Below are 19828 nucleotides of genomic sequence, written 5' to 3'. Positions count from 1 at the left end.
TGGCTCACTTGACTATGGAAGCTGGGAACTCCCATGATCTGCCTGCCATTTGCAAGCCAGAGACATGGAAAAAACAGTGATCTAATTCTAATCTGAAGACTTAAAAACCATGGGAGCCAATGGTGTAAGTCCTAGTCCAAGGGCAGGAGAAGACCAATGGTCCAACTTAAGCACAAAGGCAGAAAGCAAAAGGGGCAAATTCCTTCTTCCTCCACACTTTTGTTCTTTTTTTTTTTTTTTTTAATTTATTCATCTGAGAGAGAGCAGGGAGGATAGAGGGGGAGGGAGAAGTAGGCTCCCCTCTGAGCAGGGAGCCCAACATGGGACTTGACCCCAGCACCCTGGGAATCATGACCTGAGCTGAAGGCAGATGCTTAACCGACTGAGCCACCCAGGTGCCCCCCACCTTTTTGTTCTATTCAGGCCTTCAATGGATTGGATGATGCCCACCCACATGGGGAAGGCAATCTACTTGACTGAGTCCAGAGGTTCAAAAATGTAAATCTCAGCCAGAAACACCCTCACAGACACACCCAGAAATCATGTTTAATCTGGGCACTCTGTAGCTCAGTCAAGTTGACATACAAGTAACCATTACTCTTGGGAACCCATCAGGCTCAGAATTCAGCTCTAAAGAACTCCAAGAGGAAGCTTTTGAGGACCTTCAAGGCTTGCCCCTCTGCTCCAAATCTCATCTCCCACAGCAAAGTCCAGCTGCCTCCCTGTCAGTTACTTGCCTCTATGGCTGTGCTCATGCAATCCCTCGACAAACTAAAATCCCACTACACATTCAATCCACTTCTCCCACATCATCCTCGAACCCCTTTCATGCTCTACCGCTTGGCCCTACCCTCCCTGAAATCACTCATTACCCTCTGATTATTTGTCTAAGACTCTTTCCCCACCAGAATGAGAACCCCAGGGGCTGGGGTGAGACTTGTTCACCTCTGTACCCTCCGCAGCACACAAGACAGACATCATTACACAGTGGTTGACAGATTAGGTAAATCTGAGTTCTGGTCCCAGCTCAGGCACTAACATCTTTCTGAACCCTTCACATCCAGCTGGCCCCCTCTGAAATCTCTCCTGAATGTCCATTGCCGGTTTCCTGCCTGAGCCCATCCCTCGGGACTATCAGAGAAGTCCCCTCACTGACTATCTCACTCTGACCATCGTCCTCCACACCAGGACCATCCTTCCAAAATAAAACTCTGATCATGCGATTCTGGTTCTTCTGAATTCAGTCCTACTCTCTTTAAAGCCTCACCTATAGTTATTAAACTTTTCTTTTTCTTATTCTTTTTTTTTCCCCAAAAAAAATCCTCAAAACACTCTCTGGGCTCTGTCTTTAAAAGGTACACAAGGTATTCAGGAAGATAGTTTCCAAACTCTTAGTTACCTTTCAAAATGCTACTCAATAGTTGCCTTCTCTTTGGGCTTTCTTTGGGTGAATTCTACTTCCTCTTCTCTGCAGAGATCAATTTCTCCTTCATTCCTTTTGTGTCCCCATAATCCTTGTGTTTTTGTCAATTATTAGCACTTATCACTCTGCATTGTCTGTTTGCCTGTCTCCTTCCCTCACTAGATCTCAAATCATCCAAAGATGATTCTGTTCCAAGTGTCCAAAGTCCAGTCTCAGGGCAGGGCACAAAGTGGTACTTAGGTGGGTTGAAGGAGCCAGTGGGTAATAGTAGCTAACATTAACTGAGCATTTACTATATGCTCAGCCTGAGTCTAAGCACTTTGTATTAGTTGTTTACTTCTTAGCACCCAAGGCATGTGACTATTATCATTTTCTTTGTACAGACAGAGATTGAGGCATAGTCAAGTTAAGTAACTTGCCGAAGGTCCCAAAGATAGGCAGTGGAAGAGCCAGGTTCAAATTCAGACTGTCCAACTCGAGTTTGCTCTCTTAGCTGTTACATTGGTTCTGGTCTAGGTGACCTCCAGGTCATTTTGGTGCCTTCTCTTATTAAAGTGTCACCCACACATGCTTGTGTTTGCTTATATGGAGTCATTTTCTGGGATGCCTGCCCCTACCATCCCAGGTCTAACTGCAAAAACACTACTAATTCTTCAATAATCGCACAGCCACAACACTCCACGTGGTACAGGAGGACAACATTTTGCTAATTTCCATAAATGAGGCCTTTTTTTTTTTTTTTAAATGAGGCTTAATACATTTTTTTGCGTCAGGTATATTGAGGAATCATTTACATAAAATAAAATTATTCTTTTTAGTGCACATTCCAATGAGTTTTGTCAAACACATACAGTCATGCAGTCAACACAATTAAGACAAAGAACATAAATAAAGAGAACAAACTGGTAGGTGCCAGAGGGGAGCAGGGCGGGAGAATGGGCAAAATGGGTGATGGAGAGTGGGAGATCTAGGCTCTTAGTTATGGAATGAATAAATCACAGGGATGAAACACGCAGCATAGAGAATATAGTTCATGGTATCATAATAGCATTGTATGGTAACAGATGGTAGCTACACTCGTGGTGACACATAGACTTGTCAAATCACTATGTTGTACACCTGAAACTAATGTAACATGGTGTGCCAATTATACTTAAATTTTTTTTTAATATGCTCCTCACCCAGGGTACAGCCCAATGTAGGACTTGAACTCACAACCCTGGGATCAAGACCTGAGCTGAGGTCAAGAGTCAAACACTTGGCATTCTTGGGTGGCTCAGCGTTTAGTGCCTGCCTTCAGCACAGAGTGTGATCCTGGAGTCCCAGGATCAAGTCCCACATCAGGCTCCCTGCATGGAGCCCGCTTCTCCCTCTGCCTATGTCTCTGCCTCTCTCTCTCTGTCTCTCATGAATAAATAAATAATATTTAAAAAAAAAAAAAAGAATCAGACACTCAACTGACTGAGCTACCCTGATGCCCCTTAAATTAAAATTTTTTCAAAAAACAGAACAATTCCATCCTCCCTAATGATCTCCCATAGCCCTCTGCAATTAATCCGTATCTCTAGCCCTATTTTGCTTTCCTGTACTTTTGCCTTTTTCAGAATGGAGTATAGCCTTTTGAGTTTCATTTCTATTGCTTGGCAGCATGTATTTGAGATTCCTCTATGTTGTTATATGTTTCAATAGTTTGTTCCTTTTCATTATTTATTTGGATATACCACAATATGCTTATACATTCTCCAGCTGAAGGATTTTGGATTGTTTCCAGTCTGAGGCAATTATAAATAACACTGCTACAAATATTCAGGTAAAGGTTTTTGTATTAACGTAAGTTTTCACTTCTCTTGGGCAGATGCTTAAGACTGATAAATGTGGTAGGTAATATTTAGTTCTTTTTTTTAAAAAAAAGATTTATTTCTTTTAGAAAGTATGAGCAGGAGGAGAAGCAGTGGGAGAGAGAGAGAAGCAGACTCCTCTCTGAGCACAGAGCCCAACCCAGGCCTCAATCTCGGTGAAAATAAGAGTCTGACACCTAACCAACTGAGCCACCCAGGTGCCACAGTAATGTTTAGTTCCATTAACAAACTGTTCAGCTATTTTCCAGAGTCACTGTACCATTTTGCACTTCAACCAGCAATGTATATTCCACAACCTTGCCAGCACTTGGTGTGGTCAAGTGTTGTGTTTTTCTTTGTTTTATCCATCTTAATGGGTGGAAAAGTATCTCAGTGTTCTTTTAATTTGTATTTCACTCATGACTTACAATAAGCATCTTTTCATGTGCTTATTTGACATCCACATATCTTCATTAGTGGAGAGTCTGTTCAAGTCTTTTGCTCATTTATTTATTGGGTTCTTTGGTTTTTTATTATTGAATTTTGAAAAATCTCTGTAAGTGCTAACATTTTCTCCTAGTATATGACTTGTCTTTTCCTTCTCTCAACAGTATCTTTGAAAAGCAAATGTTTTTAATTTTGATGAAATTTAATTTATCAATTTTTTTTCTTTCCTGGATCATACATTTTGTGTTCTAAGAAACTTTTGCCTAGCCCAAGATCACAAAAATTTTCTATTTTTTTCTTCTAGAGGTTTCGTTACTTTAGGTTTTCATTTGACACATGGGGAGGTAATTTTTGTATATAATGTATGAGTCAAGGTCCACTGTTTTAAATATGTTCCAGAACTTTATTTATTTATTTATTTATTTATTTTTATTTATTCATTTATTTATTTATTTATTTAGAAGTGGGTGGTGGTGGAGAGCCAGAGGGAAAGAGAGAGAGAATCTTAAGCAGGTTCTATGACCAGCACAGAGCCCAATGCAGGGCTCAATCCCACAACCCTGAAATCATGACCTGAGCTGAAATCAAGAGTCAGACATTTAACCAACTGAGTCACCCAGGTGCCCATCCAGCACCACTTTTTATAAAAAGATTTATTTATTTATTTGAGAAGGAGAATGCAAGCATGAGTGGGGGAAGAGGCAGAGGGAGAGAGAGAATCCCAAGCAGATTCCCTGCTGAGCACAGAGCCTGATGCAGGGCTTGATCTCAAGACCCCAAGATCATGACCTAAGCCAAAATCAAGAGTCAGACGTTTAACTGACTGAGCCAACGAGGCACCCCATTTGACCACTTTTTGAAAAGGTCACTCTTCTTCAAATTGCCTTTGCAGTTTTGTCAAAAAATCATCTAACCATATACATATAGGTCAAGTTTCTGGGCTTCATGTTTCACTATTCTATGTGTCCCTCCTTTCACCAACACCACATGATATTGATTACAGTAGCTGAAACTGAGACTTTCTATATAAATCCCTGGCTATGAGCAAATACCAAACACTTTTAGAAGAACATACTCATAACCCATGACACAGAGAAAGCCCTACTTTGATTTACAAAGTCAAACTAACAAAATACATGAGGAAACATATACTTAATCCAGAAGTTAGCTGTCCCTGCAAATGGCACAACACAAGAAATCTATATGGTTGAACTGTCAGAAACAACTATAAAATAAGTACATTTAAAGACGTAACAGAATTAATCAAAGCCTTAAGGAAAGAGTCTCTGGTTCCAGTCAAGATATGAGTAAAAGCATTCCACTCTATTCCTCCTGCTAATTACTACAGAAAACTCTAAAATAAGACATATAAAGCAACTCTCAATACACTCCAAAGGATGAAGAGAAGATGGGAGACCAGCTAGAGAACTTAGGACTTGAGGGACAACCCAGCAGCAAATTCCTTGGGGTAGTTTTCTGTTTGTTTGTTCTCTGCCATATAGACTGGTGTGGGAACTAGAACAGTTCACAACCTAGAACCACTGCGAGGTAGAGAGAGAGAGAAAAAAAAATACCCAAGTAAAATCCACTCTCTTTCAACAAATAACCAGGAAGAGGATGGCTCTACAGGATCGAGCCTTTATAACCATAACTGTGCAACCGTAACTGATGGAGCCTTTATGATCATAACTGCCCTAGTCTTTATGACCGTAACCATAAAAGATGCAACACTCCCCCACTGCCCACCATGCTGTAGAGTCTACAGGATGGAGCCAAATCACCATCCTATAGTCTGCACTAAGTGGCTCCCCTTTCTCTGTGTACTGGTGCAGTGGCAGCGGGGACAGTGGGCAGGAGCGTTGTCCACAATGCTTACCCAGGACTAAGCAGCAAAGAGGCAGCATATCCTCCGCTTTCAACTAGAGAGTTGGGAGAGGATTATGAGAAGAGAAGAGAAGAGAAGAGAAGAGAAGAGAAGAGGAGAGGAGAGGAGAGGAGAGGAGAGGAGAGGAGAGGAGAGGAGAGAAGAGAAGAGGAGAAGAGAAGAGAAGAGAAGAGAAGAGAAGAGAAGAGAAGAGAAGAGAAGAGAAGAGAAGAGAAGAGAAGAGAAGAGAAAGAAGAAAAGAGAAGAGAAGAGAAGAGAAGAGAAGAGAAGAGAAGAGAAGAGAAAGAAGAGAAGAGGAGAGGAGAGAAGAGGAGAGAAGAGAAAGAAGAAAAGAGAAGAGAAGAGAGAAGAGAAGAGAAGAGAAAGAAGAGAAGAGGAGAGGAGAGGAGAGAAGAGGAGAGAAAGAAGAGAGAGAAGAGAAGAGAAGAAGAGAAGAGAAGAGAAGAGAAGAGAAGAGAAGAGAAGAGAAGAGAAGAGAAGAGAAGAGAAAGAAGAGAAGAGAAGAGAAGAGAAGAGAAGAGAAGAGAAGAGAAGAGAAGGGAAGAGAAAGAAGAGAAGAGAAGAAAGAGAAGAGAAGAGAAGAGAAGAGAAGAGAAGAGAAGAGAAGAGAAGAGAAGAGAAAAGAGCAGAATATATCACTCCTCTCTGAGTGAGCCCAGCATTACACGGACCATAATCAACACAGCAAAAGCTTGGAGAATTAAGTACCATGTAGAGTACCACCGAGCCTGCAGACTGGCCTCTCAGCAGTGCACAGTGGGGCAGACCAGAATAGCATTGCAAAGGTTCAAAAGTTAAATTAACATTTAAACCACAGCCCACAAAAGTGGGCCAGGATGTGTGTCCTAAATCTAAATGTGTTGACTGCCTGCTAAAATAGAAGATTTAAAGAGGAACCAAAGTCTCAAACATAACACACAGAATTTCTAAGCTACAATCCAAAATTACTTGGCATATCAAGAATCAGGAAAAATCTCATCTTGCATGAGAAAAAAAAATCAACAGATACTTATGCCTAAAGAGTGTTGGGATTATCTGACAAAGATTTTAAAGGAACGATCATAAAAATTCTCCAAAAGCAATTATGAATACTCTTGAAACAAATGGAAAACTAGAAAATCTCAGCAAAGAAATAAAAGATATTTTTCAAAAAAAGAATCAAATGAAAAATTTTAAAATAAAAAATACAATATCCAAAATAAAAAGTATTCACTGGATAGGGCACCTGGGTGGCTCAGTCAGTTAAGCATCTGAGTCTTGATCTCAGTTTAGATCTTAATCTCGGGGCTGTGAGTTCAAGCCCTGCCTATGTTGGGTTCCATGCTGTGCATTTAGGTATTTAAAAAAAAATTTCAGAGGATGAGCTCAATAGCAGAGATCACAGAAGACAGAGTCAATGACTTCACCATCAATACAAATTATCTGAACAACATAGAGAAAATGGATCAAAAAAAAAAAAAAAATGAACACATCCTTAGGGACCCACAGCAGGATTATAAAAAATCTAACATTCATATCCCTGGAATGCCAACAGAGAGAAGAAAGTGCAGACCCGAAGAAATCTTTGAAAAAATAGTGTCTGAACCCCCGCCCCCAGATAATTGAAAGCCAAAACAAACAAATAAACAATAACCACCACAGCAAAAACCCATCAGATTCAAGTAACTGGCTCGATCCCAAAACAATGTCTTGAGATAAACCCAAAGAAATCCCATCCCCATACCCATCATAATCAAACTGCTGAAAATGAAAAACAAAGCAAAACAGTGTAGGGTTAGACATAACATGCATGAAGCATGATATTGAATTTTTACCTTGGCAACTAGATGGATATGAAATACTAGAATTGTGATGGCTTTATTTTTATAAACACATTTAATAATATTTCATGAACTTTTCCAAAAATAAAGTGTCTCAGCTTCTCCCCCTGCCTAATCCTATTTCCCACAGTCTCATGCAAGGAGCACTCTATACCATAGGCGTCACTCCTCATTAAACCACCTGCATGCAAATCTCTGTCTGGGAGCCTATTTCCAGGGATCCTGGCCTGGCCATGTGCCAATTGGCCTAGTGGCAGAAAGAAATGTTGGCCTTCTGTCTCTTCTTTCACATGGTGGTGTGGTGAGATAAGGAAATGGTGAGCTTGCTGATAGATATTGTTAAATCCACTCCCATTTTATAGCTTGATTTAAATAGCTTTGATTTTTAAATTTTTGATATTTAAATATACAATATGGTTTTCATTTGTATTCCTGCCCCAGGTATCACAAATGTTTGGAGTGAGCTTACTCATCCCTTCTTATTTCTGTTATATTTTCTAGTTTCTGTTATAAACGAATACTATTGGTTTTATAAGATGATCTTGTATCTGGCAAACAGGCTGAACTATCTTATTAGCTCTATTACTTAGTCTGCTGATGCTATGTGGTCTTTTTTTTTTGTAAGGATAATTAAAATACCTGCAATAATAACTATTTACTTTCCCCCCCTTCAAAATCCTCATACCTGCTATGCTCTCCTCCTATCTTATGCTGTTGGGTTATTTCTGAAACACTGTATTGAGCATTGGTGGCATTCTTGTCTTATTGTGATCTTTATGGAAATGTATCCAAAATGCCTCCAATAAGCATGACTTCTGTTATAGGACTTTTTTATCTGGGCAAATCATTAATATGGTAAGTTACAGTGATAGATTTTTTTAAATGTGAAGCCAGTTTTGCTTTTGTTACATAAAGTCTGCTTATACATGGGATATATAAATATGCATACTTTAATAAAATATAAAATTTGTGTAGCTGATGTTTTATTAAGGATTTTGTATTTGTGACAATAAGTGAAATGAACTTACAGTTTCCTGATCACAGTTTCACTAGCTTCCTAAACCGTGTGGAAACAAATGAAGACCAACTAGATGAGAACAAGCAAAGGCTATTACTTAGAGCTTAATATAGCAAAAGAGTCAATCACCATCACTTGGGTTTTGGCGGAGACTTGAAGGCAGGCAGAAAAGTGGGAAAGCTTTATGGTGGATTTAAAAAAAAAAATGACTTCAAGTATGCCTTGATTGGAGGCTGTTGACATGTGGAAGACAGGGGAAGGCCAAGTACAAGCAGGGCATTCTATGTGATTGTTTAGGGCTACACATTGGCTTTTTCCAGTTGGCCCTAAGTTGAAAGTGAGGGCAAAAATCAGGGAAGCTGTCAATTATTAATCAAGTCCAGGCTATTTGAGGCCAATTGTTATAGAAGGTATTGTTTGGCTGCCTGGACTGTTTATTAGAGATAGTGGTCTGACTTCCTACAAATCTCACTTGCAGCTAGTATGTTGGCTTCCTGGGATGGTTACTATAAATAATGACTTCATTTCCTGGGCTTCTCATTGCATATTGTGGGCCAGAGTTCTATTTTTGCCAGTGATATGGCCATTATCTGTTTATATATTCAGCCTCTCAGTGGAATTGAACCCCTTTCCTTCAAATTTCTGAAATTACTTAGATAGAAATTCTTGAAAGCTTGGTAAAATTCTTCTAATAATTGCTTGGGCTAAATCTTGGACAGTGGAGGTCTATGTTTTTAATAACTATCAAGTAATTAGGGTTTTAAATAATCATTTTATTTAAACTTTCTATTTCTTTCTTCACCAATTTTTACCTTTCACATTTTTCCAGAAATGTATCTGGTTCTTCTAAGTCAACATTTATTTGAAAATAGTCATAATAGCATTTCAAAACTCTTTTAATCTCTGTGCCTATAGCTATTTTCCTTTTTAGTCTACCTTTTACATATTTCTATCTTCTCTTTCCTTTTCTCGATCAGTTTTCCCAGAAGTCTATCATCTCAATTTTTCCAAAACAGCTAAATATATTCTGTTAATTTATCTTCTGGAGTGTTTTGTGTTAGTTCTATTAGTACCTGATTCTATTAATTTCCTTATCTTTATTATTTCCTTCTTTCTTGCTAGGTTTGCATTGTTGCTATTTTTTAACTGCTTGAGAAAACTGCCTAACTCATTTGTTTTCCAACTCCCTTATTTGCTTGTTTTTAAAATGTGTTTAAACTTACAAATTTCTTTCTAAGTTCTGCTTTAATTGGGTCCCATAAATTTTGGCACACAGGAGAAGTAGCCCCATAGTGTAATGCATTCTGCTCAGTGCATGTATGTATGTATGTGTATCTACTTTACCATCAGGCCTGGAAAGGGGTGTACAGAGGCCCTGCATAAATGAAGGAATGCTGTTTCTTTGCCCAAAGGGACCTTTAGCTCACTTCTCATAGCCCCTCAGGAATGGAATTGCTGGAAACACATGCCTCTTTCTGATTCAAACAGAGATGCCACATAGGGTGGTGGGAATCCTGAGATGGGCCTGTTGCTTGCTCAGCCCCAAGTGTTTTGTTATTTGTCTTATTTTTTTTTCCTGAATGTCACTTTTTTTATTCATTAGTAAATGATTTATAGGGAAGAGTTGAAAAAGGCAAGTATTTAAAATTATTTATGGAAAAAGTACAGGATCTTCCAAAAATGCTTCCAAGAGAATTAGCTTAAATTCACTAGTGATCTTTTTGGGAAGGGCTCAATGAAAAATATCATATGAATGAATAAACTAAGGAAGAACTACACATATAGGATTATAAATAAGTCCTTAAAAATTTAAGTCCTTGTTTTATATATAAATAAATCCACATGTATTCCAAAGTCCCACCTTTTTTTTTTTTTCTACATTCTGCCACTCAGTAATTTTAATCTTTAAAAGTAGAAGAAGTGCTACTGATATTATGTCTTCCTTTGAAGAAAATGCAGAAAATATGGGAGGGCACCTGGGGACTCAACAGGTGTAAACACAAAGAATCAAGAGATCTGCACTTACCATTCTTGGTGAAGGTTTATGTTTTCCGTAGTGGAAAGTCTCCTTTAAAGAGAGGACAAACCGAATACTGCAGAAGGATTCCTGGAGTCCTCTTGTAGTGAAGGCTGCCTTTAAGTTCCTACCAGAGTTCGCCATTGGTTCCTGCATGCCCTAGAAGTTCGTATCATTTTTATTTTTTTAACCAAAGAGTTATTTAGTGGTGTCTTATTCAGTTTCTAGATATCTGTGATTTCATTTTAGTAATATGCTAGAGAAGCAAAGGAAAACAGACCAATGAAACTTAATAGACAAGTCAGAAATGCATCCTTGCACATATGGCCTCATGTGATGTAAGAAAGGCCATGCCATAATAAATGGATGAAAAGCCACTCAGGAAATGGCTTGAAGAGAACTGAATCACTCTTTGGAGAAAAATAAGCTGGATTTTCTATCTTTTATCATTTACAAAGACAGATACCTGGTATAAAGAAAAAAACTAAAAGCTAACTGAAGGACATGTAGGAGACCATCCCTGTGACCTCTGGGTAGGGAGAGATTTCTTCAATAAGACTGAAAATATATAAACTATGTGGCAAGGTTTTGATGGATTGGATTGCACAAAAAAAAAAAAAAAAAAAAAAGTTTTTTCCAGCAAAGTTAGCAGTAATTAACAGAATGAAAGGAGATATTTTCAATATCTTTATAAGGACCATACAAAGAACACATGTAAATAAATACTGATAGTCTCAAAAACAGTGCAGAGTGAGAAAAGTAAGAAACAATATCAAATGCCATTCATATAAAGTAGGTACACATACATACATACATACAAAACAAAACTACATGTTTTATAAGAGTACATGCCTATTTGGAGCACCTGGTTGCTCAGGAGTTAAGCCTCTGACTCTTGATTTTGGCTCAGGTCATGATCTTAGGGTCTGAGATCAAGTCCTACTTAGGGTTCTGTGCTCCCTGCAGAGTCTACTTGAGATTCTATCTCCCTCTGCCCCTCCCACCTCTAAGTATATAAATAAATAAAAGCTTTTTTAAAAAATGAATACATGTATATTTAAAGTCACAACTTTGTGTTTCAATGGAGGTAGGAAAATAAAAAAGAACTAAGGAAGAAGAAAAAAGAAAGGAAAAGAAAGAAGAAAGAAGGAAAGAAAAAGAAAGAAAGAAAGAAAGAAAGAAAGAAAGAAAGAAAGAAAGAAAGAAAGAAAGAAAGAAAAAGACCTCAGCCCAGAGCCTCAGGGCATCATGAGTCTACACAAGAGTAACTCAACTGTATGCAGAAAACAAGTAGACTAGCCTAGTACCTCGTATACTTGCTGCAGAGCTGTTAGATGCCTTCCTCCACCACTTCCTTAAAAACTCATGTAAGTCTGTGCAACCCAGCCTGGGTTTGTTGTATGTACTTTTTTTTTTTTTTTTTTTTTTTTTTTAATAAGCAGAAGCTTTCAACCTTACTGATCAGAACTTTCTTTTTACTAAAAGTAAAATGTGAGAAAATGGCTGACCTGAATGTTTGAAGTGAAAGAGTCTTCTGGCTAACTTCTTTTAAAGGCCTCTCTTCCCTCATAAAGAATGGAGTGAAACAATTGGTTTCATTTGAGCTTTTAATTGGACCAAATTTAATATGCCTACAAGTATTTTGCCTGCCAGGCATTGCAAAAATCTCTGCTGCTGATTTTACAAGAATTTAATACATGGGCAGACAAGTTGGCCGGGATTAAATAGGAGATTATCCTGGTAAGTGAGAATGACAAAAGAAATCGAGGAGAAATACAACCTTTTTGGAAGGGGAGGCAGGACAAGAAGGATGGGCAGGCAGCCATGTGGGAAGTGAGTCTCAGAAATGCAGTGTAGGGGCTGTTGGGTGGCTCAGTTGGTTAAGCGTCTGACTCTTGATTTGGGCTCTGGTCATGATTTCAGGGTTGTGAGATCAAGCCCTGTGGCAGGCTCCATGCTGGGTGTGAAGCCTGCTTAAGACTCTCTCTCTCTCTCTCTCTCTCTCTCTCTCTTTCTCCCCCCAACCCCCACCCCCACCCCTGGCACCCAGTAGTTCTCTCCCTCTTTCTCTCTCTCAAAAAAAAAAAAAAAAAAAAGCAGTATAATTCAGTCAGGATTAAATCCAGGTTTTATGAAACCTGAAGCTTATATATTTGGGAAAGGGAAAGACTCTCTAAAAAGTGATTATAAAAATACAAACACAAAATCAACTATGATTATGTGAAAATGTGAATATTTATTTCAAAGGAGAAAAGAAATTTAAATGAACTATAAAATTGAAAAGCCAATAGATATGTTAAACATTATAAAATCTCTAAAAATATCATAGTATCTCTTAGCAAACTGGCTGGCCATCTCCACAATGCTCATTTTCTGCATTTTTTAGATGCAGAGTCTTTAATAGCTTCTTTCTATGGCAACAATTTCATTATTTTTTTTATAGAGAGACTAAAAAGACAAGCCACTCTTTCCTCTAGTGTGGTTGATTAAAATTTGTCTTTTAATTTTAATAATTGGATGTATAAACCTGGTGACTTCACACACCGAAGCGCTCACCTTTGTAGAACTGCTACAGATTTGGATCCTATAAATACAGAAATGCTGGGGAACAAAATCGATTTCATGCAATTCCTTCAAAAAGGAAAGACATATATATATGCTTCACTTGTAATTTGTTGCATTATTGAGTAGATTCCTTTTTTTAATTGAAGTGTAATTAACACAGTACTGTATTAGTTTCAGTGTACAAATATCACGATCCAGCAATTCTATACATTACTCAATGCTTCATCATGATAAGTGTATTCTTAATCCCTTTTATCTATTTCACTCATCGCCTACCTACCTCCCCTCTGGCAACCACCAGCTCTCTGTATTAAACAGTCTGGTTTTGTTTGTCTGTACCATGTGATTTCACTTACATGTGGAATTTAAGAAACAAAACAAATGAACAAACAAAAGGGTAGATTCTTGAGAGGAAAGAACTTCCATTTGGACCAGGTATTGATGAGAATGGGTCCCCTGCTTACGATGTTACGTGCCTTGATGGCTGGAAGAATTTTCCATGGATTAGCTTCTGACCCAGTTGTTCTTGTACTGGGATACCTGGCCAGATGCCACAGGACACATTCTTATTGTGATACGACCTCTGCTGCTGCAGCTGCATGTTTGCATGCCCGCTGAGCGAGCCCAGTGGGTGATAAAAGTATTCCTGGATATTAGTCCCACACTGGGATGCGCTGACAATAACTCAGCATGGAAGTAATGTGAAAACTTGAATACATTCTACTAACCCCCAACGAAATGAAATCCCTTAGGTGATATTCCTTCAAGTGAATCCCAAAAGTGCCTGCAGCAGCTTCAGTCCCATCGACACGAACAAAAGTTAGACAGGAATCTTGGCCAAATGCAGTTAAAATATTGTACTATTGCAAATCTCAGACAGAGAAATGGCAAGAGAGCAGCAGGACACCGGTGCCCTCCCAGAACTTAGAAGGACTCATGCAAGTGAATCCCTGGAAGCTTTATTAGCTTCGTAGTAAATCCACGTCTGACACTGTTGGGCTGCAAACTTGGCTGATAAATTCATCTGCAGACCCAGTCAGAGGATGCACGCTCTCAGGTCTCACCTCTGGAGACTGACTCAGTGGTGGAAGTGGTGCTTTGGAGCCCAGTGGGGTGAGGCAAGCTGGGTGTGGCCCTGGGAGGGAGGAGAGGACAGAGGAGACCTACTGAGACCTCATTATCTTATCTTAAACAAATGAAGAAATCATTCTCTCCAGGGCTCATCCTGCCAACCTATGACCTACGGTCAGCCTTTAAAGTCTCCCAGTATTCCAAGGAGTGATGGCCAAGGTCAGCTTCTCCAAATTGCTAGCACTGCCCTTCCGCCACCAACACACACATCCCACTTCTCCTTGTTCTGACCCTTTTTAAAGAAGGCACACACGCACGTGCACACACCCACACCCTGTGCAGCTTCCTCTAAGTTACCACCACAGGGCAAACATGCAGTCAACGACTGAATCTATCAACTGGAATCTTGGACTGGCCACTTGCAAACTGGAAAGCCTTGGATTCCTTTGTGTGTTCTAAAATGGAGGCCATTGTACTTGTGCTCATCTCAAGTCCAGGTGAGCGATTAAATCAACATGATCCCCACCCCCACCACCAGAGTTCATAGAAAGCTGCTTAAAACCTGAGGATGATCTTCCTTCTAAAAAATAAGACTATTTCTTCACTGCTGGAGGTAGACACAACTCTGACTTTGAGAAGCCATTTGAATAATAAATACCAACCAAATACTAGTATGAAAAATATGAAAAAGATAAGAACCCTTGCCATTAAGTTCTTCTCTCTCTCTCTCTCTCTCTTTTTTTTTTTTTTTACACTTCTCCTAAGCACACAGGCTTCAGAGGGGATTGCCTGTGTTCACATGCCTGCTGCATTCTCTGCCATTCTGAACACCCGGCAAGTTCTTTAGCCTCTCAGGACTTCACTTGCCTGGTCTGTAAAGCAAGGGTGGTTCATATTGATGTGATGAGGTTGTCAGAATGGAATGAAACTGTGTTTGTAAAGTCCTAACTTAGTGCAATGTCGAGTTTTGCTTCATAAACCATAGCTATTGTACTCACTACATTACTATTTGTGCTCTCAGAATGAATAAGGCAGTCATGCTAATAAAAAGAGGAAAGAGACCCCAGAGCTGCTAAGGTGACAGGAAAAGGACGTTCTCAACCACTGTTAATGGGAGGATTGACAAAGTTTTTTTTTTTTTTTTTTTTTAAGATTTTATCTATTTCTTTGAGAGAGAGCGAGCACAAGCAGGGGGAGCCGCAGAGAGAGAGGGAAGAGCAGACTCCCTGCTGAGCAGGGAGCCCGATGTGGGACTCAATCCCAGGACCCCAGGATCATGACCTGAGCCAAAGGCAGATGCTTAACCGACTGAGCCACCCAGGTGCCTCTGGGTAAAAGATAAAGATTTTTTTTTAAGAAAATAATTCGGGGGGATCCCTGGGTGGCTCAGCGGTTTGGTGCCTGCCTTGGGCCCAGGGCATGATCCTGAAGTCCCGAGATCAAATCCCCCATCGGGCTCCTGTGTGGACCCGCCTGCTTCTCCCTCTGCCTGTGTCTCTGCCTCTTTTTCTCTCATGAATAAATAAATAAAATCTTTTTAAAAAAATAGAAGGTAACTTGGTAGTGTTTATCAAAATTAAGTATTTTCTAGGAATGTGTTGCAAACCCATCTAAACTAAGACTATCCTTGGTGGTATCCTTCAGCTGCTCTTGGTAAAGTCAGTTGACTCCAGTGAGTAGAAGTAGATGATACAGTGTTAATACTGAACCATCTCCTGAACCAGACATCTGATTAGGGCGCTTCCAAGACCAACTAGCTGCCCTAGTGTAGCTGCGAGAAATACTGTGACACGCACCGCTCACACTCATGATGGGAAGAGAGAATTGGCTCTCTGCATTTATGCAACCTTTTCCCAACATGCCTTCTTGGACTACAGAGCTTGGAAAGCTAAAAATAACATTTCCTGCACTGTCTTGCAGCTGAGATCGGGGGTGAAAATTAGGTTCCGCCAAAGGCATGTCAGGTGTGGTTTAAAATATTCCCCCCCCCCTTTTTTTTTCACAGAAAAAGGCTAAGCTGGAGGGCACACTTCATGTGAGGTCCAGATGGCCTGTTAATCGAAGCCCAGGACCAGGCCAACACACTGCCTGGGTAAGACTGGTGGTGGCCTTCCCTCCTGGGGGAGCTGAGGTGGCAGCAATCACTGATAACACTCAGGGCAGAGGAGAACTTGCCTTTCATAGGGACAGCTCACTCCCAGGTGCAAGGAGGGCAAAACCCTGAGCTGAGCACCTCCCGTACTGCTCCCCACTCACCAACTCAGTTCAGCCACCTCTTTTCTCCCTGAGACACGCCAGAAAGTGAGGGGAAGAGAGAGGACAGGACACAACTTCACTTGGAGAGGAGACACCAACAGGTTTAAGAGGCCATTATCTTTATCCGTTACCTATGGGCAGAAAATCCCAAAAAAGGGCAAAGAGAACTGCCAACCATTTACTGTGGCCTTGTTAATAATTTTAAATTCATTTGTAGAAGGATATTGCATGTATGTACAACTTGTGTGATTAAAAAAGAAAGAAATGTGTGAAAGTAAGTGATGTGAACTCCACTTCTACAGGGGATAAAGGAGCCTACAGCAAACCAAAGCTTCTGCCAGAAAAAACTGGAAAATCTAGATGCCACAGGAAAAAAATCTTGCAAAAGCAGTGGAGGGCTGGCTGGAGCCACCGGGCTCGGGATGGGGCAGGGCTGATTCTGGAGAGAGAACAACTTCTGGGAGGCAGCTGCTGCCTGGAAGCCACTTGTCCCCTGGGGGCTCCCCGGCCTCGCCCTGCAGGCCGCCGAGGAGAAGCCACTTCCCGGGGGGGACCCGGTCTGTGGAAAGCAGCTGGCCCCCTCCATCCTCTGACCCAGCGTCTGGGGGCAGCCCTGCCATTGGGACGCAACCCCGGGCCGATGCATGGTGCTTTGAGCTGCGTCCACCTTTGGGCCCTGCACTTCTGGCAGGCAGAAGGGCCCCTCCGCCTGGGTCACTCACGGCTGTGTCCTCGCCCCCCAGCAGGTGGACGCAGCTGAACGGGTGTGGGGGGCATTCAGTTGGGTCAAGCTGAACTGAACTGAAGCAGCCAGAGCTTCAGGGCCCTTTCGGATTTCCTGGGCTCCATCACTTCTCGGCCTTTCGGCTAAGATCAAGGGCGGATTTCCTGGGTTCCAGAGGCCCCCTTTCCCCCTGGAGGGCCTACTCTCCCGAAACTGCGTCAGTAAGGGTCAAACCCGAGCCCTTTCGGACCAGAACTGCATCCTCTGGGTCCTGCTCTAGTGGCTCCAGGGCTTGGAAGTGGGTGGGGTTGGGATCCTTCCCACCCCCTCCTCTCCCCCACTCCCAGGCCACACCCCTAGGGCCCCAGGGCCCTCCTCTGCCTAACCACAGAAAGTCCTGAGGCTCTAACCCAAAAAGTCTAAGAACTTCCACTCTCAGAGCCTGTGAAGCATCCAGTTTCACTTTAACTCAGCAGCATTTCACAACCTCTCCCAAGCCCTGTGAGTTCCTCAGGTCTACCTGGGCTCTCAGGTGCTTACCTCGAGTTTCTGAAACTGGGCTGGCTCACCTCCTTTCCACTGCCAGGCCTCTGGGCCCACCACCCCCCCCTCGAGGTGGGCACTTCGGGGAGCCCCTGCCCTGTGAGTGAAGGTGGTCGATAGAAAACACACCCCGTGGTACCCACTGAACTCAATTGTGGGATTCACGTCGAACGTGTGTGTCTTGTGAGTGCGGCTGGCTCCATGTCCTCAGCTTCATTCCAGTAAGAGGTCCTTCCTTTCTCTTTCCAAGTATACATGAGAGGCACAGAGAGGGGCAGAGACATAGGCAGAGGGAGAAGCAGGCTCCCCGCAGGGAGCCGGATGCAGGACTGGTTCCCAGGACCCCAGGATCATGACCTGAGCCAAAGGCAGATGCTCAGCCACTGAGCCACCCAGGTTCCCCTCACTCTTTCCAAGTATAAAGTACCATTGCCGAGGCCAAAACACCAGGTTTCTGGTCCTGATTCTCCTGTAAGATCTTGGACCTTCTGTTTTCTGATGGAACTCTGATTCATTCGCTCTGGGGTTCGATCCTAGTGGGGGATTAGATTTTCTCCTGAGCACCGTGAGGAGGTCAGGCTCAGGGAAACTGAGGCATGGGACCCACATTTACAGAAGGACTGTGGTACAGACCCGATGCCCTATAATTAAGTTGCAGGGAGAAGCGTTTCTGTGTTGTGCCCTACCCACCCACAACCACGTGACCGAGGACCCCAAGCCCCTCATGAGAAGGCTGTTTGGTGCCTTCTGGAAGGTCTGCTAGTGCTATTCATTCTAGCCCCGGTGCCAGACTGCCCTTCTCTGCCATCTACCTAGCCATAGGAGACATCTTGAATAAACCACCCCACCTCTCAAAGCCACACGTTTTGGAGTTTTGAGGGGCACAGTACGCTTACTCCATAGGGTTATTGTGAGGATTAAATGGACCATCAGGTGTCAGGTGCTTAGAATAGCCCTGGGCACAGTACTAACACATCAGGTCTGTAAGTGACAAATTTACCTGTGTGTGGAGAGCCCGAGAAAGCTTTCCCTGGCCTAGGTGACTAGCTCACACCTCTCCTGATTGGAACTCGGGACCTCCTGGGGGCTGGATAAACCCTAAAGGAATGGGCTCAAATGCTCCCTTCCTAGGACTCTATGCTGGCCACACACTTTGTATTGTCACATTCAAGGCTTTGGACACTCAGATTAATTCAATTGATTGGGTTACACCTCTCTTTGTTTACATTTAGTTGCAGGTTATACTCCAAGGCACCTGGTGAGGCAGGGACTGGGGTTAGTTTCATGTGAAATCCCCACAGTTTTGCATAGTGTCTCAAGTCTCCCTAGGCAGCCATCTACAACACACCTTGGGGGGAGTTACCCCTGCAGATAGCAAATCTCATCTACTACTTTCTCCCTAATTTCTCGTTGGTAAAATTTACCCAACCTCTCTTCTGGAAGCTGGTTGCAATTTTCCAAAGCCACTACTTAGACGAGGCCTGTGCCCAGAGGGGTGTCTTTCCTTTCCTCAAACCCTTACCAGATCTTTCTAGTCCTTCAAGGATTAATTGATAACTGATAAGTGGATGGTCAATGTCTCCCCCAGTTTATTCCTTTCTTTCATCTTACGATGAGAAAAAAGTTTTTTTAGAAATTTTTTTTTATTTCAAAGTTTTATTCATTTATTTTAGAGAGAGAGAGAGAGAGAGAGCACACAGGGGGAGAGGGGGGGTTGCAGAAGGAGAAGGAGAATCTTAAGCAGGCTCCATGCCCAGTGCAGAGCCCAAAGCGCAGCTCGATCCCACGACCCTGAGATTATGACCAGAGCTGAAATAAGAGTTGGACACCAACTCTTAACCAACTGAGCCACCCAGATGTCCCATGTAACAGTCTACTTTAAACCTCAACCTAGATGTGGGGATTTCAGGCAACACAGGATAGTTAGTTAGTTAGTTAACACAGTTAGTTAGTTAAGGCCCTCAAAAGAGGTAAGGAAGTCCAAGAAGCTGTCCAAATGCAATTGCAAGCCAAAAGAGTCTTTAGATTTGTCAAGCTCTTTGATCACAACATGGGCTTTTCTGTTTGCACACTGGCCAGTGAGCTCCTTGTGGCAAGACCAACATCTGCCTCATGGAGATGAGTCCAGGACCCAGCTCAGTGCCCTATGAGAAGAGCTCTGCAAGCGCTTATGAGCTGAGCAAATCAAATTGGAATGTTTCAACCAATTAAATAAGGTCAC

This window comes from Vulpes vulpes, chromosome 14 (genome assembly GCF_048418805.1).
Source record: "Vulpes vulpes isolate BD-2025 chromosome 14, VulVul3, whole genome shotgun sequence".
Classification (NCBI taxonomy): domain Eukaryota; kingdom Metazoa; phylum Chordata; class Mammalia; order Carnivora; family Canidae; genus Vulpes; species Vulpes vulpes.
Note: the sequence above shows the minus strand (reverse complement) of the source record.